Below are 26,978 nucleotides of genomic sequence, written 5' to 3' on the forward strand. Positions count from 1 at the left end.
GCCTGAATAGTGCCTCAGGTTCCAACTCAAGAGTCTCCAAATCTCATCCTCCCACATCATTAGAAGTTTTCATGCTGCATGTAGCCATGGCAAAAATCTCCTCCAGTAACTACTGAAAATGATGAAGGATTTGAATTTGGATCCCCCCAGTTTCCTAATGCATATCTCAGCACAAGAGTTCTAGAGATTACTTGAAAGGATTTGGAGGAGGGGAGGGTTTCTTGCATATTTTGTGTTCCTTTTCTGAAAAGAAAACAAGTGGATAAGACAAAACAGTTTCTTCCAGTTCTTTCCTAAAAGTTAAACAATTTTGGTTTACAGCAAACAAATGGAAATGCAGTTTTTTGGAAAGGATTTCTAGACTTTACCATTCTGAAAGAGGAAAAGCAAGGTTACCATTGCTGCCTTTTGTTTGCTTCTCACTCTCAAATTACCTAATCATTTTACTACTCTTCTAATAATTACGTTATTTCCATGTGGCCAAAAGGTGAATAAAAATGTTCAGCGTCTGGAAGGCATATTGCTCAGTAGGGACCAAGGCTCATCATCCATACTAGAAACAGTAGTAAAATTAGGGACCATCTGGCCTATTTACCTGCTCTTGGAGAAAGAACAGTCCCCATGCCAGCTGGAGCTGTGTTTGCCAGCATTTTGGAAGTCTCTGAAGATGGAATTAATGACCAGATGTTAGTGGAAGATCAGCACTGCCACCTCCATTTTACATGCCCTCCACCTTTTTGTCACAGTTTCAGCGCAAGGAAAATGGCCTCAGTTGCTCTTTGAGTCTGATTTCAAGTTTTCTTAGAGTCATCTGATTTTGCATGGTGGTGGGGAAGAGAAGGATTGCATCCATCAAGCAATGTCTGCAACAGTAAATCCAATTTGAACATCATGAATGTGCTTGCAATTTTGACAACTGCGTGTTTGAAAAGGTAGCCAAAATCCAAATGCTTTATACTCTTAGGAGCTACTGATAGTAGCATATTTTTAGTTTTTCTGCACAGTAATTTTAACATGTATTCTGAGCTTTTCTATTTATTCTATGTTGCCTTTGGTATTACTATTATTTTGCCTGTCATCAATACCACACAACTATGGAAATGCAGGGAATTTCAGTGTACACAATTACTATATACTGACTGGATCAGTGATCAAGTCTTCAAGAGACAAAGTTATTAAATAAATCATAGCATTCAGTGAACACATGCAACATGCCAAAGCTGTTGAGATGGGGACAGTTTTGGAGCCAAAGCCTTCAAATCTGCTAGTCTTTGGAAAACAAGATAGTAATTGTTGCCTGATGCATCAGAAAGGTGCAACACAGCAGCCTCATCTACCCTTACGTCCAGTTGAAGGCAGAGGAAAACCAAACTATTAGTAGGAACTACAGACATGTAGAAGCACTACAGATGCTTTACAAATGCCTTTCAGATTATTTTCTGAAGAAACTGGAAACTTAAAATATCCAGCAATATTACTTTGTCTCTTCATAGAATTTTGTTTCTTACCCTTATATTTGTGAGAGAGACAGGATGGAAGCCATCCACGCCAATCCTGATCCACAGAATCAGTTTTTCCATCCTACCAGGCTGTCAGGCTTGTCAGGCTGTTTGCCCTTAGTAAATCTATGTTGGCCATTCCAATCATCATCTCGTCCTAGATAGAACTGAAGATAGAAAATACAAAATGGAGAACTGGTGGCAGATTGCAGCCCACACGAATTCCAAGGATTACACATAATTATCACAATGGCAAGGGTAAAGAAGACAAATGCAAGATATGAAATAACAAGTATAACACTCTTAGAATCTGTTAACTTTCCCAGCATACTCAAATCCCAGCAAATCATCAGCATGCATGTCTTTTTTGTACAAGTAGAATAATACAAATGATTATAGATTTCCTATAGCAACCACTGTTTGTTAGAGCAATACATTCTCAATCTCAGAAATTCCATCCTAATATAAACCAGATCATATCAGTAAATGCCAATAAAGAACCCCGCCTTCTCTCCATTTCAATTACTTCCAAATGTGTACAGTTTATCTGAATGTGCAGGGAGCATCTCAGCATCTCCCCATTTGGTAGAGCTTATGCAATGAAAACATGAAATGCTGGCAGCTACCTAATTTTAATAGGGAAAATGCACTAGTAGTTCAAAGGCAGCATGTATGTGTTTAAGTTTTGATGATTTTCCTTTCTTAGTGCTCCCCGCTTCCTTTGTTCTTTTCACACTTCCTGTTAGATTAAGAGTGAGAGAGTTCAGCAGCTGGCCAGTAGCTTGACAAATTGGAAAGCATTCTATTTATCAAACCATATAGCACTTTTTTCTCCATAATTGAACTAGTATGTTCTTAAAAATATTAAAACTGATGGTTATGCTTATCTGAGGACCAATCTGATACTCTGTAGAATCAGTGGGAGTGATTCCATCATCATCAACACGCTTTGGATCAAGGCCTTTCCGCTCAGGTGATGACTTCTCCTATATATTACAGAATGTAGGCATACCCCAACTATGCAAGTTAAAGTTATAGATCTACCACAGAAACATGTGCAAAATGTTGGCTAAAAGTCAGAGGGAACTCACACAGAAGACAAGCCTATAATGGCTAGAATGTTTTTTTCCCTATCTTTCCACCTCTTATTTCAGAACAAAAAAACGTTTCCAAAGAGAGGTGTAGATTTTATTCTGTGCATATTAAGAAGTTATGAAAGGCATTTTCCTCTCTTACTGGTTTTGCCTGTCCTGTGACTATTTCTATACTTGGTCTCTGCTCTAAAGAGACTTCAGTTCTGGGAAAAAAAAAAAAAAAAACAACAACCAAACAAAAAAACCCACTCACCATGCTGATCTGGAAAAGTGAAGCAGGACAATAAAAACCCACAGTAAAAATTATGACTATGGCTATAACAGGAACTACTCAAAAAGTAGCTTCCAAATCCCAGGAAATATGCCTGTTCTAGACAATGGGTTTGGATATATTTGAGTTGACAGGATGTTACCAAAAAACATGTTGTTTCCACAGAAAATAAGTTCTCAGGTTTTTGTAGATGCACTTGTCTGTCATTTTCTACAAGCTTTGTGATTCTTAAGACAGATGGATTCTAGGCAGATCTTCTGAGAGGTCTATCTTCAAGTCAGAGGCTATTCCCAACTTTTCAAGTCCTCACCTGTGCTTTGTGGCAGGAAGCGGGGCAATGGTAGAGCCAGGGCTCTAGTTTGTTTTCCTGGCTGCTAGGCATCATGCCAGAAGACTGAACTTGCTGACAATTCTGTGGGGGCTTTCTGCTCAGGACAGAGCTTGGAGTTTCTGGCAATGCAAACCCAGAGGCAGATCAAGGACATAAATCCAACCTTGGAGTAATCTACTTAATGAGAATGTTTTGTGTTTTATTTTTCCAGCAAAATCCAATTTTCCAAAGGGAAGTCCTGTCAAGACAGCCTTTTCTGAGGTGGCATGGAGGGCATGCCTTTGGCTTCTCTGGTCGTAAGTCCAGAAGGGTTTTATCAGACTTGCATAAACTAAACAAGTACTAAGAAGATACTTCTCTATGGACAAACTGTCTTCTGGCATTTGTATCTATAAGGAAACTCCTTTTGTCTAAAACACCTTTCACTTTCATCTTAGTTTCCTCCATGAACCATATATAAGTAAGATAAAGGTCTCCCTATAATCTGTCAGGATGGATCCGAAGCTAAAGCCACATACATCTGATTTAATATTTTAGCAGTTCCAGCACAAACATTTTGTCTTTTACGTATACATTGTACAATACTTGTATTAAATATATTTCAGTTCATGAAATGAATTTATGAGACATCTAGTGAACACATCTAGTGTTCTGCTTCCTAGATTTAATTAAGACCAGGATCAGATAGTGGTTTGCACCTTTCACACAAATAACTACTGACCAGTAAACTAATTTATAACTATAAATGCCTTTTTCCTCTAAAGCATGCTCTTTCTAACAGGTACAGCTGTGCTCTGTGAAACCCACTTAATAAATATGTCACTAGATTGTATCTTCACTTTACACATACAAGTATGTGAAAGTATGTGACAGTACTCTCATGTATTAGTCATAAAAACAGGGCATAGGAAAGTTTATATATGAATGAAATGCTTTAACAGAAACAGATGAGAAAATGGAGTCAGGAGGAAAGTTTTCAGTAATCAGAAAGTTCTTCAAAACAGATTGTTTTTAATGTGGAATGTTTGATTATATCTTCTGAGAACTGATTTGATCTGTGTTCACCTGTGCAAAATGTTAGGTATATCATAAATAATTATTCAGAAGCATAGAAAGTTCAGATTCTCAAAATTTTATCTGTAGTGAATATTCCTTATTTTCAATTCATCATGCCGAAATAAGTTATGAATTTTATGATACATGAATGATTAAGTCCTGTCTCATTATGATTGTCCATTCCTAGAATTAATGCAAGCATAAAATTTCCATAGGCCATAAAAGTTTTAATAAGGCTATTGTATTGATAAGTATGGTTATTTCACAGACTCACTGAAATACATTCTCTAATTAAACAAAGCTGAAAACACAGATAGAAAATTTTTAAAAATCCTTTGAAACAGCACTAGTCTACTGAACCAACTAGGGCACAGAACCATTTTAGACAGGAAAGATTCCAGAACTGAGAATTTCCTAATTAGAATACAAAATTTCTACAGCTTTCAATTATATTAATAGATACTATGTAGCTACAGGTTCTGTTCATCCTTAAAGTGCTCAAATTTTCTCATGATTATAATTTATTTTTCTAATTAATATTTCTGGTTATTTTAAACTTTGGAAAAAAAAAAAAACCAACAAAAAAAAAACCACCAAACCAAAAAAAGAACTAAAATACCACCACAAAAATTAAGCACATCTGTTCCTCTCAATTTATTTTCGAATGATACTTTTGCAATCATTTAATTTCTCATTTAATAACTGCTTTAAACAAAGTCCACCGTACAGACAGAGTTGCACTTAGACTCTGCAGCTGGAAGGAGAGCATGTAGACAATGTCTAGAACTCCCCAACACAGAGGTTTCAACATCCTCTGGCCATGGCATGATTCAGAGCAATTTACAAGTTGCTCTCACACCGCTGACTGAAAGACACTGAAAAGACTATTATCTGCCTACTAAGAGTATACATCTAAGAAGACATTTATTGCAGCAGACCTCTCTGATGAGTCGATCTGTTCTTCAGTGCAGAGGACCTACAGAACCCATAGTCCACAGTCTTTCCGCTGTAAGGATAAATTCAATTGCTAGCTTTTCTGTGGAAGTTGAACACTCAGTTTTACATCACAATGTATCATTTTGATTAGACGCTGTGTTAGCATTTTCCTATTACCTCTGTACTGAAACATCTAAGAGTGACGTAATAGCTACAGCTCTACCGTTCTTCCATCAACAACCTAGCCAAGTTATCAACAAGTAGTGCAAGTTGTTATTCTGACAAAATTTTCACTATGCATTCGTCCACAGAAAATTGGAGTAAAATTCAGCTCGCTTTATCTTGTAGGGATATCACATACTCAAATGCTAATTAAATAAAATAGAGAAGAACCTGAATATAAAAATACTTTGTGCTCCCATCTGGTAGTGCCAGATACATATTTATATCCAGTACACGATGCTTTTACTGACACCTGAAAGCTGTAGCTTATTCTGACATACATACAAGCTTGAAGGACAAATAGTTGAAGTAAGAAAGGTCTGGTCATTTATTTAAGTAAATAAATAGAAAAAATCATAGTTTGAATTCAGAGCAATGAAGCTATGATATATGGAAAGTTAGTGAACCTAGAAAATGCTTGGTCACCCAGACGATGGACTTTAAAAATTGAACTATGTAGAGAAAATGAAATAAAAAAGCTTTTACTTTTAATGGAATACCCTCTTGCCAATTATGTGAGTGAGGTCAACACATAATGGGATAAAACCCTAGATACACAGGAAATAATAAAATTTTTACCATTGGGATTACAGTTACATTCTTCAATTTAACAAAATATAATGAATGCTTAAAGTCTAATTCCGATCTTCTGAGGGTACAGGCACTATTGACATCAACTCACAGTATTTGACTAGTGGAATCCTTCTTTTTCCTTAGAAACACCTGGTTTAGCTGTGCATGGCTACACGCCTGGATTTGCAGTCACATACTGCAGCTGCTACTAGAAGTGTTAGACATGGATACTGGTTTTCTCTGCTGCAGGTTATTTAGAATGGAGTTTTTTTTTCTATTTCATATGTCAAACCTTTTCCCCTGTTCCTGCAATGATTGATATTTAAAGCTATTATCTGACTCAGTGGAAAAACTTGTGAAGTCTTCCCCCTCAAAAGTCTGGATGTCCTCCAGAAAATATACTGTGCTTTTTTCTGATCATTAAGACCTTGTTTCCAGTTAACAATTGCTACACTTTCTTGTTGTACTGTTTAGTGTCCCAAAGAAGTGTTTAAACCTTTGTGTTTTCATATCACAGAGAAGAATCTTTACTTCTTTTTTTTTTTTTTTGTGAAGTTAGAATGCACTTCTGCAGTTTAACATATCTCAAATCCATTATTATTTGCATTTTCTTGACCCTAAACAAACAAACATACCTCACCACAACACTATTTCCAGATAAGACTTTTTTCTAAGACAGAAATAAGAACCTCATAAGGTTTACACAGTTTAACCTCCTTGCTTTAAAGACTTGAGAACAGTTTCCTGGTTTTTTTAGAAGTACTTCACAAAGAGGTATTAATTAACTTTTCACATTTGTTTTATATTTGTTTTTGTGTAGCCTGTAGCATATTCATTTCATGCTGACTCCTTAAAAAAGGTTATTAGAGCTGCAATTGAGTTCCAAACTATTGAAATCAAGTTTACAATGATTGCATATGTCAATAGAATAGCACTATCCTGTATCTTTATCTCCAAGGAAAGATAAGCCCGATGACATAAAGAGAGATAGAGGAAAATAACTCATCCAATACTGGATATTTCTTTTAGAGTAATATAATACAGTAATTGTTTAAGGAGAGAATTTTCTAATGAGTACAAATCTTGTTGATTATCAGTAACATCTATGTGTATAGCTCCCTGTAGTGTTTTGAAAATTATTCATTTCTGTGCCAATAAAAATATTTGCTGCATTTTTGAATAGCACAAGTAGCAAGATATGAGTTTGTTTGTAATGATGTACTGGGCATAATGGAAACTTAGAGACCGGACTTGTTTTCCCTGTGTCAGAGATAACAGTAACATAGAAAGCAAATGGCTGTGTCAGCAGGTTTTGGGGATCAGTCTACCTCTGAGAAAAATTATTGCATTGGAGGACACTAGAGACAGCTGTAAATGTTTTCTTTCATATGAGGTAAGGACAACTGAGGAAAATGGACAAGATTTTTCTTCATTTCTGTCAAAGTCCATACACAAAGTAAACATTTCATTTCTGAACAGGGTATGAAACAACCTGTCTAAAATAAACAATTCTGCCTTAAAAAAAAATTAGGCTTGAGATGGGAAACACTTCTGCTAGCATCTATAAGAAATGATTCCATAGTGTGGATAAGGTACATTTGAAATGACAGGACAAGATAAATATAGCTGTATGTTACCAACTTCCACTGACTCACAGAATATCAAATCTGAGTGCAATGTTTTCTTCTGCCGCAGTTGGTCTAAAACAAACCCTTCTATGAACGAATATTAAGTAGAAAGGGCTAGAAAAAGGTCTAATTCTACACATGAATAACACACTTGTTTTTCAACCCTGGTGATCTGAATTAAAGTTCTTGATTCATGAATGAGTTAATTGCTTTAAGTTTTGTGACCAAAAATCCTAATCTAAATTTGTACAGTGAGGAACTCTTATTTTGGGGTTAATGGAAATTACGCACAAAAATAAATCCCCCTCATGCATTAAGAGGACAGCAGATGCCAGAACAGCCCTTCTATTGTGTACATGTGCTTGAAGATGTGCTCCCTTACAATATAAGTGTTGTTTTTTTTTTGTAGCTAGACTTTGCATTCTGTCAACACGGAACACGGAACATTTTGCACATTTTCAACAGCAGTACATTTCCAAATGCCAGTAGTTATAAGCCAGGGCTTTGCAGCTCAAAAGCAGCTATTAGGCCCCAAATCTATCTGTGGTATAGTAAATCATATAGGCTAAGATCTCACTGGAAATGAAAAGAAATTCTTTTTGTACCTGCCCATACCACATCCGAATGTATAGAGAAGAACAAGGCTGATAATTGGCTATGTAGGCAGTAGTTACATTGACTTGTAATACCACTCTATTTTATGGAAAGTGCTGCAAATCTCTACAAAGACGAACTATGAAGATTCAGCTCCATAAGGAATATCCTAGGTGAATATTCCAGGGCACTTTAAATTCTAGGTTTAGGCAAGGAGTACAGGAAACTGAAATAGTAACTGAATCTAAGTTTGTAAGTATTCACACAGGTAAAAGAGACTGATGTAGGAAAAAAAAAAAGAAAAAAGAGAGAAGAGAGAAGAAGAGAAAAAAGAAAAAAAGCACCATAAAATGCACTGCAAGATACCCTGAGGACACTCCAATTCGTGGTAAAATAGCACAGACTTCCCACAAAGGTAGCAAAAATGAAGGTACTGAGATATCCTGTGAATGATCTCCAATCAGACAATACAAGCTTCAGACTAACTGCTTAGGTAAGAACTAAGTGGAAAGGGATGCTACTCTTTAAGGCCCTTTTCTAAACAGTAATCTGAGAAATAACTCAATCCCTATTTATTTCCTGTTTGAGGATGACTGTGATTGCACATCAGTTGGTCTTAAATCTGCATGGATTCTATGAGTTATTTGAAATAGAAAAATCTGAGCACACAGCTCAGATCTGTGGAAGAAGTCGCAAGGATTCTGCAGAGAACAACTTCTTCTGTGAGCGCTGGAGCTAACCACATCTGGTTTCCACTGGTTTCTAGTTGACTGACTTTTAACTGAATATTATTACAGTGTGAGCTCACCCTAATTAAACACACAGTAAGTGTTAGCTGGAAAAAAATATCCTTCTAATATTGCTTGTCTGAAAACAGATAACTCGCAAAGGACGGAAACTAGCTGAGGGCGGGGATTCTCTAGCATCTGAAATGCCAAGAACTCTGAAAGATGATTTTTTCTCAAGCAGTTAGGCTTTCACAAAATACTATCCCATGTAGATCTTTTGCTTGAGTACAAATTTAAATGATACTTGTTTTTCCACTTGCACCAGTGAGCATATTAATATGAACTCTGCTTTCCATGCATACTTTTATTTAATTTTATTTTTATTTAATGTGATTAAGAACTTTATTCACTAGCATGCCTTATTCAAAAAGGGAAAAGAAGCAAAGATGCTTTGAAAAACCTTTTCTCTTTTGGAAATCAGAATTTAAACAATTCAGAAATGGAAATAACCTGAGGGACTGACTAATCTTGGAATCCCATAGCTTCCCAGTGGAGTAGTGAATCTTATTTCAACATTCCTCTCATGGAAGAACAATTTTCTTGGGACAAACACTATTTCTGTGATTACTGCACCATCAACTATGTAGACAGTCCACGATGCATGTGAAAAGAAAGAAGGAAATATTTCTATACAGGCAGTTCTGACACTATTCCCATTTACCAAATAGGTTTTTCCACATATTCTGGGACAGGTGGCTCAGTCTCTGATCTCAGATTTCTAAAGATCCATGCTAATGCCTTAAGCACAGAACCATTTCTTCCTCCTGAACATACTCTGGGATATATGAATCCTACCATGTGAGCATTCTCAGAATGGAAAGGTGATATAGATGTGCAATGGAGCATGGTACCTGGCTAGATGCCAGCATGGACAACACTGAAAGTAGTTTATAAAAGAATTGAAGATGGCTGATCAGGATACAGATTTTTCTCACTGGTTTGCAACAGAGTAGAGACACTGAGCAAAAACACTAGTGCAAAGAAACCAGGGATACTGGGTGAAAGATAAAGGCACAGTCTCTCTTTGCATGCTTTCAGTCAAAGAATCATAGAATGGCCTGTGTTGGAAAGGACCATAAGGATCTGGTTTTAACCCTCCACCATAGGCAGGGTCACCAGCCACTGCCTAGAGCTGCCCAGAGCCTCATCCAGCCTGGCCTTGAATGCCTTCAGAGATAGGGCAGGGAATGACATTCTACCATGTAGATAATGACAATGACAACCTATTTCAAGGAAAGGTTTGTTATATACACATTTTAATTTAAGAAACTGTCAGTAGAAACCTAGGTTTTTATTACGAGAATATTTAGAAGTACCTATGTACTTTTATTTTTATTTTTTTGTGTCTACCAACTGCTGTAATATGTTAGAAAATGACTTAGCCTTTGTGATAAAATGTGAGTGTGCCTTTGAAATGCTGTCATCTTTTTCAAGTTTAAATCTTCGGTATGAATTCCACAAAATTTAGGTTCAGCATCCTGATATAAGGCACATGGAAGAGGAAAAGGCAGCTCTGTATTCTTCAAAACTTCATGGACATCCTGGGCAGCCTGGTCTAGTGGTTGGCAGACCTACCTATGGCAAGGGGGTTGAAACTAGCTGATCTTTGAGGTCCTTTTCAATCCAGACCATTATATGATGCTAGGACAGCTTTGGAGGCTACAAGCTGTACCTGGCATTAGTTAGGGGTTACTCATTAAGTAGCAGTGAGGAAACTTTGCAGTAATCACAGGCAGAATCCAAATGGCACGAGAACAGCAGTGCGATGCCCTCATCTACAGTCACGAGTGGGATAAGTACTTCCCAAGCTATCAAGCAAGAGAAAAAACAGACATTTCTTTCCCAGCACTGCTGTTGTGATTATGAGCAGGAAATTTATCATTACTACAAAATTATGTCAGTTATATAGAGCACATGCAGCAATTTAAAAACTACAGCTCTCATAGCACTGGGAATAAGAAAGTTGCAAGCAAGCCACTCTTACTGCTAGCTTTGAATGCAGTGCTGCTTTCTTCTTAGTTTCGCCCCAGGGAAAATGGCTTCCTCAGTTCCTACACCTTTAAGAAGCATGAGCCTCATTTTCAAAAATAACGTTACTAATCATATAAAGAGATGACAGATATTCAAACGTCACCTTCTGATCCTTAACTTTGTTACTTTGTAATGGAGGAAAGGGAAATCAGACAGTTCTTCCTACTAAGACCACCAGCGGAGACTGCAGAGTAGAATGAAGAGAAGTCTTTATCTGCTTTTTCCATTTTTGAAGCTGTATTGGCCAGCTTCCAGCACATTAGTAACAGCTAGAAAGTGATGTCATTTTGCACTGCCTCCACCCTTCCATCCCAACCCTCAGGGGGATGTTCACTACTGGGATTTTGCAGCGTGGTTTCAGAAACTGCCAACCCCTGAGAGGTGATAAAAACAGTTCTTTATTTTTATCTCCTCCTTTTTATGTGGAAAAGGAAGAAGATGCAGATGCCCTTTGTTTAAGGATGTCTTTTCTGTGCAGTCTTTCTAAACTTCCCTAGGAACCCACTTCTCCCTGACACAGATAACTTCCACAGGGACAGAAGGAAACTCGTGTACATTTTCTGTCTGTCCCAGCCAATCCCTGTAACAGCTGCCACTTTTCAGTGGAAACAAAAACCATTAGGTGCCTCTAAGTAAAATAGACAGTGAAACCCCAGGGCCAATGTATCTTCAACAAGACACATTTGATCAGGTTCTCTGAAAGCCATACAGGCAACTAAATATACGCTGAACAACAGACTGAACATTTGATCATTCTGTGTACCAGCTTTTATATTCCAGAAAAGGTGTATGTGAGGCACAAACCTGAATCTTTTATTGCTTCCTAGAACAGTATCCCTATGCTGCATCTGGTTTTACTCATTTATAGAGACTCTTGAAAGAAATTACAATCTGATAGTGTCACCATGTAGTATGAAGTCAGCATTGTGGGCCCTCGATCTGCGAGGCAGGAAAGCAACTGACAATTCATTCATGAGATCAAACAACTCAGTCGCACCCTCTAGAACAGTTACTGCCTGATCTTTCTTTGTGATTACACCCAGGAAGCATTATTTTTATCAACGATGCTTTCTGGTATGCAATTTTACATGCAGCTGCCCATTTTATGCTCCTCTGATGCAGCTAGCTGCCCGTTTCAAGCTGCATCTTCTTGTTCCTCCTTCAGGAGGAGTGCCACCTGCTGACAGAAAAAGCTTTTTTCCATTTGAGTAATTAAAATCTTCAGTTCTAACCTGAGATGCTGTGGTTTCAGGCAACTCTGTTTCAAATCCGAATAGTGAAAACTAGACTCAGAAGAAGGATTTTTTTCCCAAGATCTGAATTGATACATGCCATATTCTCATTAAACCCTGACCGCTCATGATGGGGCTGACTGATGAAGATCTCCTGAGCACTACCATCAGTCAATTCCAACATATTCCTCTGAAGGAAAAAAAAAAAAAAAAAAAAAAAAAAAGGCAAAAATTTCAAGCCTCTATAAATAATAAAAAATTGAATTCAGAAGCTGAATTAGAAAGAAAAGGAATCAAACAAAAGAGACAAAAATCTGTAGAAATATGTCTAAATCTGGACAAAGAGAAAAATATCCCTCTATAAAGGAAACCCTGAAGTATTACAGGATGAATACAAATACCAGCACATTGTGAAAAGTCAGCTGCAGGGCTTCATCAAACAGTCTTCTGGAAATGATTTGCTATAAATTATACTGCTGCTCTATATACAAGCTTCATAAATGAAGTATAGGATTTTAAGAGATATTTTCACTTTCTTTTGTCAGGCCTGGAGTCATTAAACAGAGATTAGCTGGATAAATAGAGGAAGTGATTTTTAAACTGTTTGCAAACTTAATGTGAAGAGCCCAGCCTTGCAAATTATCACGTCTAATCAGAGATGCACGCTTCACTGCTCCAGTAATTGTACTAGTATTAGTCAAATTCTTGTTGTCTCCTCATTAGCCATGAAAAGGAGACTCAAGATGTACTTCATTAGAGTATCCTGAATATAAATTGTTAGTGTAAGGAGGAAGAGATGTATTGCATAGCGCATGGCATATAGAAAGAAAAATATTAAGAACATAAAACATATTGAATCATTCTTGTGTTATAATGAATATATGAATTAAACAAAAAACCCCTCTCCCCTCCTCTCATTTTTACCATCTTGAAATCCCCCACTTTTTATCTGCAGTGAGATTGTAGAACTTGAAAATGTAATTGACAACTTACATCATAAAATATATTAAAAAATACACGTAGAAACATAGTGTATTATATAGCCTTTTTTAGTTCAACAACGAACAGAGTTCAGCTTAGTCAACAGTGGTATATTTAGTAGAGAGATTTGGTATATTCTTATATATTCTTGACTACTGGATAACAGGTAAATGAGATCTAACTCACATTAAGCATAGATCAAATGAAAAGGTTTATTCCTTTGATCAGCAAAGCATTTAAGTACATGCTCGTACCATTCTTTATTCAGCAGTGCCCTCAAGTACATGCCTCTAAATCAAGAGAATTTAAACACATGCCTAACATATGAAGCATGTGCTTAAGGGAATTGGGGTTTGAAAAATCCAGCCTGAAAAGGATTTCCAAACAGGTCTATTAGAAGGGTAGAAGTAAAAACATTACCAAGAATTTTAGTGGAAGCAGCAGCAAAGTTAATTTTCTCATTTGTTTCTTCAGAAATATTTTTCTTGGTTTAAATCCGAGTCTGAAATATCTGTATTACTCAATAGCAGCTAGGGGATTCTGCAAATAAATTAGGCAGGTCAAAGTACTACCAAAAATTCTTTCTACCTTTTTTTTTTTTTTTTCTTCTCACAAAATAAGAATAACTAAAAAAAAAAAATAATGTGCAGAAAAACACTCTTTTCACCCCTTCAACTGCAACACCTCCAAATCATCATGAAATCACGTCTATAAAATCTAAGCTAAGTTTGATCTAGCACTTGTGTGAGGGTACTAATTCAGGAGGGGAGTTAAGTCCGTATATATGCATTGCCCAGTAACTCTACCTATTGCAATAAAATGATATGGATTTCTGGGTCTGAGTTTTGATCCCCCTTCAATCACATCTGCTCATAATATAGCTCTACCTTTCGCCCACTTCAACTTCATCACTCAAGAATTCTTAGAATCTTCAGTTGCTTATTATTTATTACCATTTACGCAGTCTGCAGGAGCTGATAATGGATACAACTCCATCTTGATTGGTCCAGAAATCTTAGACAAAAATATAACAGCTCCAAAATATTTCCTGATACCTCTTTGCACAATATCAGAACACTTCAGTAACCTTTCATACAGAATTAATTAAAATAAAAACCAGCCTCCACAATGCAGCAGAGCCCTAAAGTGGTTTCTGGAATTTAATTAGACTAACCTTCTTTTCTCTACATTGGTACCACTCCATAATAAGTGCAAATCATTATTAATTCCTTTGGTGTTCACTGTAATAACATTAATCATGATGAACTCTTTTGGTAGTAAAGTGTATGTAGTATGTAATTCCATAATAATTTAGCATTAACTTGAAATTAATTTATAAAATATACTATTTGTCACCACACACTGAACATTTATAAAGTACCTCTTTGTCATTAGTATTAGGATAACGTGCAAGAAAAAAATATGTTGGCTGAAGAGTTCATACATACATTTGGGAAATTGACTGTGAGAGATTAAATGATCGTTTATTTGGCAGTGCAACTTTTCCTTTCAAAACTACAGTAGGTTCATTTTAGAAGTAATAAAACACCTGAATCCTTTCTCATTACCAACAGTTGTGCAGCACAACCTAAGATTCCAGTTTAAAGCAAGTTTAAGTTTGGAATTTTTTAAAAGAGTTCAAAGATGTACAGTAAAGACTGACTCAGAGAGAATTTTAATGGCAATAGGAATGTGTTGGAACAACAAAGTGTCATTTAAAAGTACTACTCTGTACCAGAACTGATCAGAAAACTTATGGTACTGGGAGATGATCAGGATTGAATTTGCTATCATTTGGCTAAAGATTCCTACTTTATGCAGTGACCACTTGTTGCTGAGAGTTGGTTCGTTTCATGGGGAAACATCAGTGACGTGGTGTTACAGGCCAGATCACACCTCACTGAGGAGAGTTACTCTCACCACTCTCTTTCACCAATGACCTTACAAGTTAAATCACTGTCCCAAACCAAGGACAAACAGGAAGTTGACCAATGATTATAATTATCTGGATTGAATAATTTGCTTATGCACAATTTTGGGAAAAGGTGTGTATTGGAGACATTCAGTACTGCAAACAGAAAACAAAAACAAGGTCGAGCCTAGTTAGTATAACTGTCAGTAGTGACAGAGATTTTTTTTTTTTAGCTCTAGATGAAGAAAAACCAACCAAGCAAGGAAATTGTTTTCCCAGTTCCCATACTTTTCTCCAAAACTTAAAATAAATGCAAAACTTACGTATTTGGAAACAAACAATTGTGCATCAGAGAAAACAACTGAGCATCAAATCTCTCTCCCTATTAGACCAGCTTAAATGATATTGCATCCTGATGCTGTCTTCGGAAAGGATTTCTCTGATTGCACGAAAAATACAGCATGATGATTTCTAATAGTTGGGCTGTGGGACTTGCAAGAAAAGGAGAAGATACAAAATAAATGTGCTTGTCAAGTGACAGAGCTTGTTGCTACAGATGTTAAACTGATTAAGATTCATCTTAAAGGAAATATATAGAAACACCCTCAATAAGTGATACTAGACAGTTTTGTCTTTCCACAGATTGTTTTCATTACTGGAAAATGCAAAATCTGTATTAAAATTTACAAAAGATGCATCTAGAATCCTTATACCTGTCTGTCTTAAGTAGTTCTAAGGTTCCAATCACTACAATATCTAAATACATTAACGAAGTATTTAGGTTTTTGCAAGTATGAAACATGATTCCATAGGAATTTGAGATTCATACATCCTCCTGAAAAGCTGCAGCAAGATTTCTCTGTACCCAGGAAAGACAACAGCTTTGAGGAGCAACCTGGGACAGAGTCTTATTCCACTTCTAGGGCCTAGAAGTTAATGGGAACACATTTACTTATACAACGCACACCTCTGCATACAGTCAGAGATTGCTTATTTTTTAGTTTTTGGACTATGCTATAACTGACAAATCATGTGTAAGAGTGCAACAACAGAATATGTAAGCATATGCTAAGAGTAGGAACGAATGTAAGCATGTGTTCATACACTTGGCTGAATCAAGTCCCTCACAGTTGGACAGATCTTCAGTAGATTTTATATCAGCATTACGTCAGCAGAGTTGCCTCTCCTTTAAATTGGTATGAGTAGAAAGCAAGAATTATATCCCATAAATTTTAGGTGTACTGACAGGCACTTCCCACCTTAAATGAAAAATACTGGGCATATCTTTTACTCTATGTAATTACTTTTCCATGATACTAGGTATTCATCGTAAAAAATGGCTATTTAAACAATTTCATACAGTCTAGTGCTTAAAATTGTATTTTGCTTTTAAACATTTATTAACTTAATTTACAAAAATGAGATTCTGCTTTGGATAAAGTCAAGAATTCTTTGTCTCATCTATTCCCTGCAATGATTTAATGAAAAAACAGACAAGAAGGATCAGACCTTCTCCTGGTATAAATGGCCAGCAGCAGACCTTGCATCATAAATATCTTCCACTTCTATATTATTGTTAATGACAATTATGGGAGACCCTCTAAGAAGTTACTTCTTCAGGAAGTATCAGTCATTATCTTGTGGGTCAGCCTGCTCTAAGCTTTACATTTAAAATGTAGATTCAACCATTTAGTTACATACAATGTTACAGTTTATTCCTCCCCAAATCATAACATTTATGCTTAGAACATAGGAAGAATTCCTTAAAAATATATATTCATACTCAAATGACTTAGATTTAAGAAGACTCCTCAGTCCTCCTGTTCAAAGTTGGAACCTGATTGAATTCCATTTATGTTCAGTGTCAGGGATAGCTTTGTGTTAGTTTACCAGGTACTGGAAAGAAAGAGAAAAACTTAGAGGTGCTCCTTGTACATTTAATTATATTTAAATAATTATTTTCCTGGTTATGCTGGGGAGCTCTTCCTCGTTCTGCGCTTTTTTGAATACTTCACTCATCTGTACTGGAATTTGACCATCAGAATTAGAAAGCAACAAATTTCAATTAGTCTGACCCTTGTTATGAGACCTATCAAGGCTCTTTTGTGAACTGCCACAGCTCAGCACTGGCCTAATTCCAGCACTACTTCTTAGGCTTTTACTTTTGCTTGTTCTGCTCTTTGCCTTAATCTTATTTGCTAATTTTTCATGTGTTTTCTTCTGTATCATTTTTCCCCCCTCACAATTTGCATCCTTCTCTTTCTGAATTCAGCATCTAGCCTTCATGTCTCTCTTCTTTTGCTCCTTCCCTTTTATTTCTCTCTTCAAAATTTCTTCTAATGAAGACCCTCCTTCTACTCATCAGCATTTGAAAAAAGAAATCCCAGCAGATTTCCTCTGTACAAACAAACACTCTCTTTAAGAGACTGTTGTGTTGTTTTTTTGTAATTCAAAATATGCTCCCACTGATACTACGTCAGTCAACTCAAGGTCATAAAAAAGCAGTTTATATATTTTACCAGTCTAGTGACTTCAAGCATTTATTTTCAGATATTAGCCAGCATTAAAACTTCCAGGATGTACAAGAAATCACATTTTTGCTCAAAACATACTACTAATCAAACCACTTCATGACACTGCCATTTCAAGGAAATGATATTTCTAAATATTATGTTAAAACATAAGACAACATTCAAAGCCCTAGTTACAGTGCATTATGTACTCTACAAAAAGTATCCTTCATCCCAAAATGTTCTTTCATTTTTTATGAACAATTTATATGTAGGTATGTTTGAGGTGCAGTTGTTGGACAAAAGTATCCCAAGTAAAAGTTTAACCAAGGATAAAGGGTTAGATTTTTATGGAATAAATGACGAAGATCTTTGATGTTTCTGCAATGAATAGAAAACTTGTAATTTTGAGACTCAATTGAAAGAAAACCACTTGCTTAAATGCTTTACAATTACTTAACATGTAAATAAATGAAAATGGAAGTACTTCGGATTTTTTGTTTTTATTTTCTTAAATAAAAGATTATTAAAATTTTCTTAAAATAAAAGAGGGCACTCGCAACAGTTGGCTGTGATTTGAAACATCCTTTTGTGTGTGGATTTGCACACAGAAAGAAGGTGATGCCAGTTCACTGCATGCATAAATCAGGCCGGGTAGCATTCATACCACAGTCTCTCTACTTAATACAGGACTCTGTATGTGAAAAAAACAGGAAGTTTCCTGAAATTATTGTATAAAAATTTTCCTTGTGCTAAATGAGCATAGCCCCTCTATTATCCTGGGAACTTAAACTGGTTGTGATTTAAATATGCAGCTAAATTTATTTAATTGTTGATTAAAAACAAGAATGATGGTTTGATATAAGACATCCCCCTGAATAATTTGCCCCTGCAGTTTATAGGTCTGCCTTCTAGACTAGAGAACAGACAGTTACTTTCTACAACTTCACCACTCACCTGTACTCAGAAATGAAAGACTTTCCATCCAACACATTCATTATTGTAGTAGGGCCGTTTATTGCAGCTAGGAAAATAAATGCTCTGAGATCTCCCACTTCTACACAACATTTCCTTTTCCCCCCCCACTGTACTCCACTGGGACAACCAGGATCTGTGTTTTTCTCCATCAGGAACCAGTTTCCACTCTAAACTGAGCTAATTATTTGTAAGACCATAACGTCACAGTCCTGTGCATGTCTAGCACACTGGCTCATCTTTTAATAGTAACTAAATCACATAGAAGGAGTACTCAGATGTTAAATGAGGCTGGAGTAGCAATGCATGACCAACACTAACTCAAGTCAGTCTGGTGCTGTCATTTCACTGTTTAAAAAAAAAAAAAAGAAAGAAAGAAAGAAAAAAAAAAGGACCATGCTGGAACCAGGGGTTCAGAGTCACTTGCTGTTCAGTCATCCAGTATGCCAACAGAAAAGCTTCTGCTTTTTGCACAGGACTCTCGGGTGCGGTGGCTCTTATAGCTGGGAATGATGAACCAAAAGACGAACTTCACCTACAGTCTACTAAGACAGCACACACACACATTTCCTACGAAGGTCATAAATCTACTATGGCTGTATGACTCAATGAGAAGAAAATCAGCCTTTGTCACCGGAAATATATTGTTGTAATCAGGACTAGGGCTGATTCACTACATCTAGTGTTGCCTGACAGAAGAGAAGTCTAGCTATGCTTTTTTTGTGAATTTTTACCATTGCATAGAAAGGATGTTAAATCTTGGTCTTATCTGACTTTCTCATGCTGTTTTCAAGGATGAAGTAAACAATTCGCTGCATTTTTCAAAGGCATTGGGCTGAGTAAGCGTTGTTACTCTCTGAAAAGTTTCAATAAAATTATCTGGATATTAGGATACAACATTCTGTATTTTGGGTTTGTGCAAGTTTAGATGACTTTAGCATAGTTCTGTAATGCAAGCCAACAAAATTTGGATACAATTGTGAGTTTCACAATTAAAGACAAAAAAATCTCACTTCTTGGGTCCTCATCTGCTCTGCAAATCCCAGCTCTTATTTTCACTGCTGTTGTAGAGAAGTTGCACCTCACAGCTCAAGTACCTGGAGAGCATTTGTGAAGGTAAAAATCACTTTTGTGCTTTCACATCAATTTTACTTTATAACTATGTATAAAGAGTTATCCTAGTTCTTTTTCCAAGGATAACATGCAACCAGTTTACCATAGCATCACATCTGATACAGAAAGATGTGATGGATTCAATTCATTATTTCTTTGATTTAATAGGCCAAATACAGCAATTTGATCAACACGCTTCCACCTACCAAAATTTCTCTTTTCCAAACTATTAGGGATAGGCTTCTGCTTAAAGTTCTTGTTTGTGATCTGATATTTGTTGATACTCCAGAATCTTTTTCAACCTATATCCACAGCTCATCCCTACTGGAATTTATTAAACTACATCAGCATTGTGTCTGTTAGCTCTTCTTTGCAGCAACATAACAAGGTAACAATACAAACCAACAAAAAGTACCAGACTTCACTAAGGGAACTAAATTAACTGTTCTAAATTAACTGTTTGAAACTGTAAATTCACCCTACATTACAAAAATAAACAAAATGTTTGGAAAGAGTTTAGCTATCATTATTATAATCCCTGTTATTTTGCAGCCCTTGTCTACCTGAGTTCCAAGGAAAGTTGCAAAAAACCACCCCAAAACAAAAAACTTTCATAATTTTTATTACCTCTTACACTTCTGCAGAGCAAGTGTCAAATGCTTACACTCCTGAGAACAAGTGTCAAAAGTCCCTACTTTAGCACAAGTGTGAATAACTCCATAAGGCTCAAGCAAGGAACTTGCCCATTAGAATCTTTGACTGTTTGTTGTCAAGATTCTTTTTCCACAGTCTTTTTTTCAGTCTTATGTAGTTCAGACACACTCTGTAAAATCTTATGCCATAGGTTGCTACCTTGGCTCTGAGCCTCTGATACAATGGACTTGAAAGACATGAAAAAAAGCTTCATGACCTGATAAAGGTGCTGAGATTATTGCTAAACTTCTAATTTCTTCCAATGACGAATTCTGCAACTGTGTCAGACAGGCAGTACGTAAACAGGTACCACCAAGTTTCATCTCCTCCTAAAAACACAGCTTTTGTTTTGTGGTGGGTATTATGCATTTGAAATATAATGGCATTATTTCGAGGTTTCTAATCCAGAAGTTCTGCTGGTTGCTAAATAAAATGGCTGCAGTGATCAAAGCCAGTTACATTCATTTCTGTTACTCTTTTAAGTTGTTCCTTCCTATCTCCTTTCTCTGTAGGTGGTTCCCTTTCCTCCTATGCTTTGTCCACCTGCCTCAAAGTTAGCTTTTGTGTAGCCCCATCTGCTATGCTGCTCTTCCCTCCTAAGGCTCTGTGCTTCTCCCTCTACTGTGCACCTAACTTGAGCAGCACTGTATGAATAAACTCCAGTGAATAATAAATACCTTAATCTAGATGTCGACAAAAATTCATGTTAAATCATCAAACTCTCAGCTTAATTCCCTTATATTGGATAGTTTTTAACAGGAAAGCCAAGACGAAGGAAAAGCTTTCTTTGATTTTGTTTTTGTCTTTGTTTTTGGTGCTTCAGACAAATTATTTCCCATAATGCATGTGAAATTAATTTTTTTTAAAGCTACCCTACAGTAAAATTACAGGCAGTGCCTTTCTTTTTAATCAGATAAATTATCGCCAGCTGACTAATGAATCTGTTCTAGAGAGGGCAACATGACACAGTTTACAACCTTAAGGATTACAGTAGCCCAGATGCTATCATCTTAATTGGAAAAACACAGTGTTGCCAACTGTCTGTAGAAAATGGAAGATTGTGTGTGTTTTAAATTTTTCCTTTACTTCTCCCCTTTAGTTTTTCTCTAAATATCAGAGAACTATTAGATGCCTTATGTGGTTTTCCTTATTAATCTTATTACTGTGACATAAAAATAGCCTTTTCAAGACAACACAAATCCCACTGCATGGGAGCTCAGTGTGGTTTTTGTTTGTTTGGTTTTTTTTACACTCATTTCCTATCAAAAAAAGAAAGTATAACAGAAAAGTTCAGGTTCATCCACATAAAGAGCTTGAGATTAAGCTCCTGTGTCAGCAGAAAAGTAATTCTGTTTGGAGGGATAACCAGGTAGCCGAGATAATCGTCCGTGACTCTGGAACTTTCAATCTGACTTCTCTTGTTCTTAGCTGCATGCCCAGAACACCAGTACAACAGTCTGAAGCACTTCAAAGCTTTCTAAGTAATTATCTCATACTACTGCAAAAAATAAAATAAAATAAAATAATATTCTATTTAAAGCACACAGTGAGTTTCAGAAGCATCTGAGAAAGTTACTGAATAAAATCTGCAAGCCTCCAGCTAATGCACTAGCCATTGTTCCTTTTTTTCTATCCTCAGGTGAACCACTTAAATCATGCTGTGTCTCAATCTCCCATATGGAAAAATCTCTTTGACTATAGACCGTGTCTCACCAGGTTTGATCCTTTTATGGGGAAGGTACAGTCACAATGCTTAACTACATGATGTACAACATTTTGCTGCTTTTATGCTTGTAAAGCAGCTGGTGAAAGTCTTCCTTGAATGTTGCTCCTCAGAGAATCCAGCATCAGCTTCCCATTGTGCAATAGTCAATTTGGGAAGGAACAGAGAGGCAAAAAGGAGGATTGCTCCAATTTTTTGATGCAGGCAGCAATGCAAGAGAATCTGTTTATGCATGGTTCAAACGCAGTTATCTCATGCAAGCACACTGAAGAGAACAGCACACACCTACTGCTGAGGTATATGTAAAAGCACGTCTCCCTCAGAGGGTAGGCAGCTATAAGAAGCTTTGAGAACTGGAGCTTCAGGAGCACAGAAGAGCTTCAGAGTTACAGAAGACAAATCTGATATCTTACTAGGATTTCTGCTCCCAAACTCCCTAGACACATTGAAAAAACTTCCCTTTACATTTTTAACACCTCAAAGAATATGTGGAAGAAAAGTTTGTTCATATTCATCTTCTGTGAGACTAGAATTATTTTCCATTATTTCCTTAGACGAGAACCATCACTCACTCCAAATTTGTACAATTGAACTGTACAGGTTTCTTTGTAGGGAAGACAAAGAGTGGAAAAAACAGTGGGATGTTATACCCTGATGGAATTTTTACTGCTTCTAAAAGGAGAAAAACTGTTTGTGCTGGAGGCACTCTGGTGTTTGTAGGGTAAAAAGAAGATGAAAATGTACAAGAAAAAAAAATCAAAAATAGGTACTGCAATTAAAATGATATGTGAGCTGTTGAAGTGGTAGGAAAGTGCTTAGTGTAAACAACACAAAATTATATAAATAACATAACGTAGCATAAAATTGACAGTTCCAAGATTTAACAGTCTATGGATTTACCTAGAAGTCATAACTCTGGATAACTCAGAACTAACTGAAACTTTCATGCCATATTTTGTATTATGTTGTAACAGTTTGTACATAACTGGGATTTGAACGAAATGGATCTTTCCAACCTTTCAAGTCCTCATCTCCTCATCTCAAAACCAGATACAGACTAGACCTGAAAATGGTAGAGTAAGATGTTACAATTTAAGACAATGCTTTTCATACAAGTAATCACTACAGCTCTTCAAGCTGGATGAGAGACAGCTGAGTGGGAGTATGATAGAGATATTTAAAATATGAATGCAATAGAGACAGTAAATAGAGAATCAATATTCACTGTTGTTTTCTTTCCCTTCCCCTCCCCCAGTATAAGGATACAGAGCATCCAATGAAACTAGCAGACAGAAGGCTTCTAAGAAAAAAATAATACTTCATGCAATAAAGAATAAAGTTGTGGAATCCCTAAGGAGGACAACATGAGTGTTAACATTTACATTTGTTTAACAAACGATTAACTCGTAGAATAAAAATCTATCAAGAGGAAAGTAAACTTTTCATCTCAGAAAGTTTCTGAACTGCAAATTCTGAAGGCTAGGAGAGGGTATGCAGAATATTTACTAACTTGTTATCTTCTGTAGGTGCTAATAGCACTGTTGGTAGCAAACACAAATCCTGTCTAATCCTTTACAGCTCTTATCAGATCTCAGGTTCTGAAGTTTGAACATGTGAAGTCATGACCACTCTATAGCTGTTGGTATTGGGCCATATTTAATGACTTGAGAGATAGAATCTGTCACAACTGTGGAGTCTATCTTCTGCTGCAGCTCAGTGCTGTGGCACATCCTTCCAGCGGTCTCTACCCGGAAACAGGATGCTGAGCTGTATCTACTGCACGAACCATTGAAGGGAGAGATTCTGCAAATCGTATGCACAAATGTTCTAACACGTAGCACCATAGGAACATAAGACAAGCCAAATATGACACTGAAAAAAGAAGCTCTGAGAATTGACAGAATTGTTGTCCACATGAAGAAGTGGGGTTTCATCAGAAAGATGAGCAATGGAGCTGCACATCCAGGTGTCTGTATAGAAGACATTTTATTAAAATAAATTAAAATAAATAAAAGATGATAATTATAATAGGAGAGGTACAGGGCACAGTCATCTTATTGCAGGACTTCGAAATGTCAAAACTAATATATCTTACTTAGCATTTGCATATATAAAAATGTATCTTATACTATTTAATCATTTAATGATCCTTTTTTATTTTTAAATCCCTATATGTGGTCAAAAAACATGTTACGTGTGTTCTAACTCACCTACTGCTTAATTGCTGAAAATAGGTTTAAATTTCACTCCCTCTGGCATTACAAGACTATAGATGGAAAGGTCATTGACTAACAATTCTGAAAACAAGGAATGAGTGGGAAATGGAGTGGAGGGGACATCGTGCTCAGGAAGATGAACTCAGGATAACATAATCAATGCAGAGCTCCTGTTTGGCTAGGAGGTACATTCAAATCAATCGCCTATTCTACAGCCAAATCATCTCCCCTTTCTTTTTGCTGCAGTACATTGCCAAGTAAATCATACTGCAGCATGTTGGTTCCCTTCACAAGATGTCTGACATCTGTCTGCTTTAAAGATGCCAACTTGGTTTTCTGTGAGTATGAAAAGCCAGAATAAATTCTACACTTCACATCTTTGCTTGTTGAATTATACTGTGCTTATAACTAGAGGGATTTTCTTTTCTTTCTTATAAAATACCCCAGATGAAAAATGAAAGATTTAAAATAAACTCCACAAATTTGTAACTTCCTGTTAGGTAGTTGATTATGAAGAGAATAGAATCATAGAATTGCTCAGGTTGGAAAAGACCCTCAAGATCATCAAGTCAAACTTCAACCTAATCATACTACCTTGACTCTAACAATGCTAAATCATTCCCCCGAGAACCACATTCAGACAGTGTTTAAACACATCCAGGAATGGTGACTCAACCGCCTCCCTGGGAAGCCTATTCCAGTGCTTAACAACTTTTTCTATAAAAAAGTTTTTCCTGACATCCAACTTAAACTTCCCCTAGCACAACTTGAGTCCATTTTCCCTCTTCCTGTCACCTGTCATTCACCTGTCACCAGCGAGAAGAGACCAACCCCACTCTTACTGTAATCACCTTTCAATTATATGAAGAGAGCAATAAGGTCTCCCTCTCCTCTTCCACAGACTAAACAGCTCCAGTTCCTTCAGTCACTCCCGTCCTTTTGCTATTTGCTGGGATGTAATTATTCTAATTAAGATGTCTTGAAAAAAAAACTCCTGCAAGTTTTCTGGATTCAGACGTGGGATCTTATAAAGAGCATTGATAAAGAAAAAAAAAATCTATAGGGAAAGTAAGAAACATCACGTTTCTTTTAGTCTGTATCGTGTTTCCTCATTGGGCAACCCATTCTCTCCATGTAACTTCAAGTAAAGCAGATTACAGGTGGCTTCTTCCTTGATTTGTACATCTTTGCATAGTCACTAGATTGGTGCTTGATCTGGCATTTGAAAATCATCCAGATTCAGAAGAGACAAGGTGAAAATTACCCACTAACATTAAAAATGATAAGTAATCAGTAGAAATTTTCCTTTTACTACAGGCCATAAATACAGTTAGTAGCCATTGATTTATCTATCTGCAGTACTCTGTTAAGACCTTCTCCACTTATGAAAAGGTGAATGTTTGAATCCTTTCACCACTGAACTCAGAATGTGGCTATCCAAACCTTTCAATCTAGAGAAATATATCTAATAGAAAAGGGAGCTCCTATATATTTACCTTCCAAAAATAAACAAACAAGCAAAGAAACCCACAAACTAGGAAAACAAACAAACAAACAAAAAAAAAACAACAACCAAACATGAAAAGGGGGAGACTGAAAGAATCAAGAGCCAAATAAAATAAAATAAAATAAAAATACCATAAAGGGAACGGGAGAGATGTAAATCTAGAGAGTCGAATCAAAAGGCAAGCAACAGTAGGAAGTCTCTCTAATGCTTTTTTCTTGAAGCATTTATGTTTCTCAACTACCCAACCAGCTTAAGAAGTTACCCTATTATATTATATATTTTCCCCGTTTCTTATATACACTCTCCAATCCTTCTGGATTGGAAGTGATTACAGAAGAGAAACAATGTATATGAGAATTCACTAAGACTTAGTTTATAATAAGTTAAAACTCAGCCTCTTTTCATAATCGAAGTGAGTGGCACAGCCCACTAATTTGTCAAGATCTCTGCAAGGCCTGTCTGTACTCAAGGGAATCAACAGATCCTTCTAATTCAGAATCATCTGCAAACTTCCTTAGTATGCATTTGAGTTCTACTACCAGATCGTATCTAAAAACAGAATCACCAAGGTTGGAAAAGACTTCTAAGATTATTCTTGTCCAACTGTCTGTCTACTACCAATATTTCTCTCTGAACTACGTCCCTCACATCTAAATGTTCTTTGAACACCTCCAGGGATGGTGAATCCACCACCTCCTCAGGGCAGCCCATTTTAGAGCCTGACTATACTCTTTGCAAAAACATTTTCTAATGTAAATATTGAGAACCTCTTCTAAAATGGGGTTCTACAGGATACTACTAGTGTTTTGTTTCTACCTTTTTTTCCCCCCCACTGTTTATTTTCTCTTTTGTGTTTCTTACATATATTTTCCCTTGCTTTTTTTCCCCCCCTTCATGCTTACCCTGCTAACAGAATTTTGAAGAGGTAAAAACATGATTTGAATTAAGCATCATTAAAGGGACTTGAAAACTATAAACGAATAGTCATTCACTACCAGTGTAACAAATAGCATACAATTGTAGCAGACACTAAGAAACAATAAATCTGTATGACTGTGATGGTTCTGTTACAGATGACAATCCAGTCAGGATT

The 26,978-nt window shown here is 36.4% G+C and overlaps 1 long non-coding RNA gene across 1 annotated transcript in view; it reads right to left on the bottom strand.

The window, feature by feature from the left end:
- Positions 1-233: 233 nt before the first annotated feature.
- LOC125693674 (uncharacterized) overlaps positions 234-26,978 on the bottom strand; it is an 85,980-nt gene continuing 59,235 nt past the window's right edge. The window contains exons 2-3 of the long non-coding RNA XR_007377207.1: positions 1,509-1,666; positions 234-863 (exon numbers count right to left, since the gene is read on the bottom strand). This is a non-coding gene — a long non-coding RNA (uncharacterized LOC125693674). The remainder of the gene's footprint in view (positions 864-1,508; positions 1,667-26,978) is intronic.

Source organism: Lagopus muta, chromosome 5 (genome assembly GCF_023343835.1).
Source record: "Lagopus muta isolate bLagMut1 chromosome 5, bLagMut1 primary, whole genome shotgun sequence".
Classification (NCBI taxonomy): Eukaryota; Metazoa; Chordata; class Aves; order Galliformes; family Phasianidae; genus Lagopus; species Lagopus muta.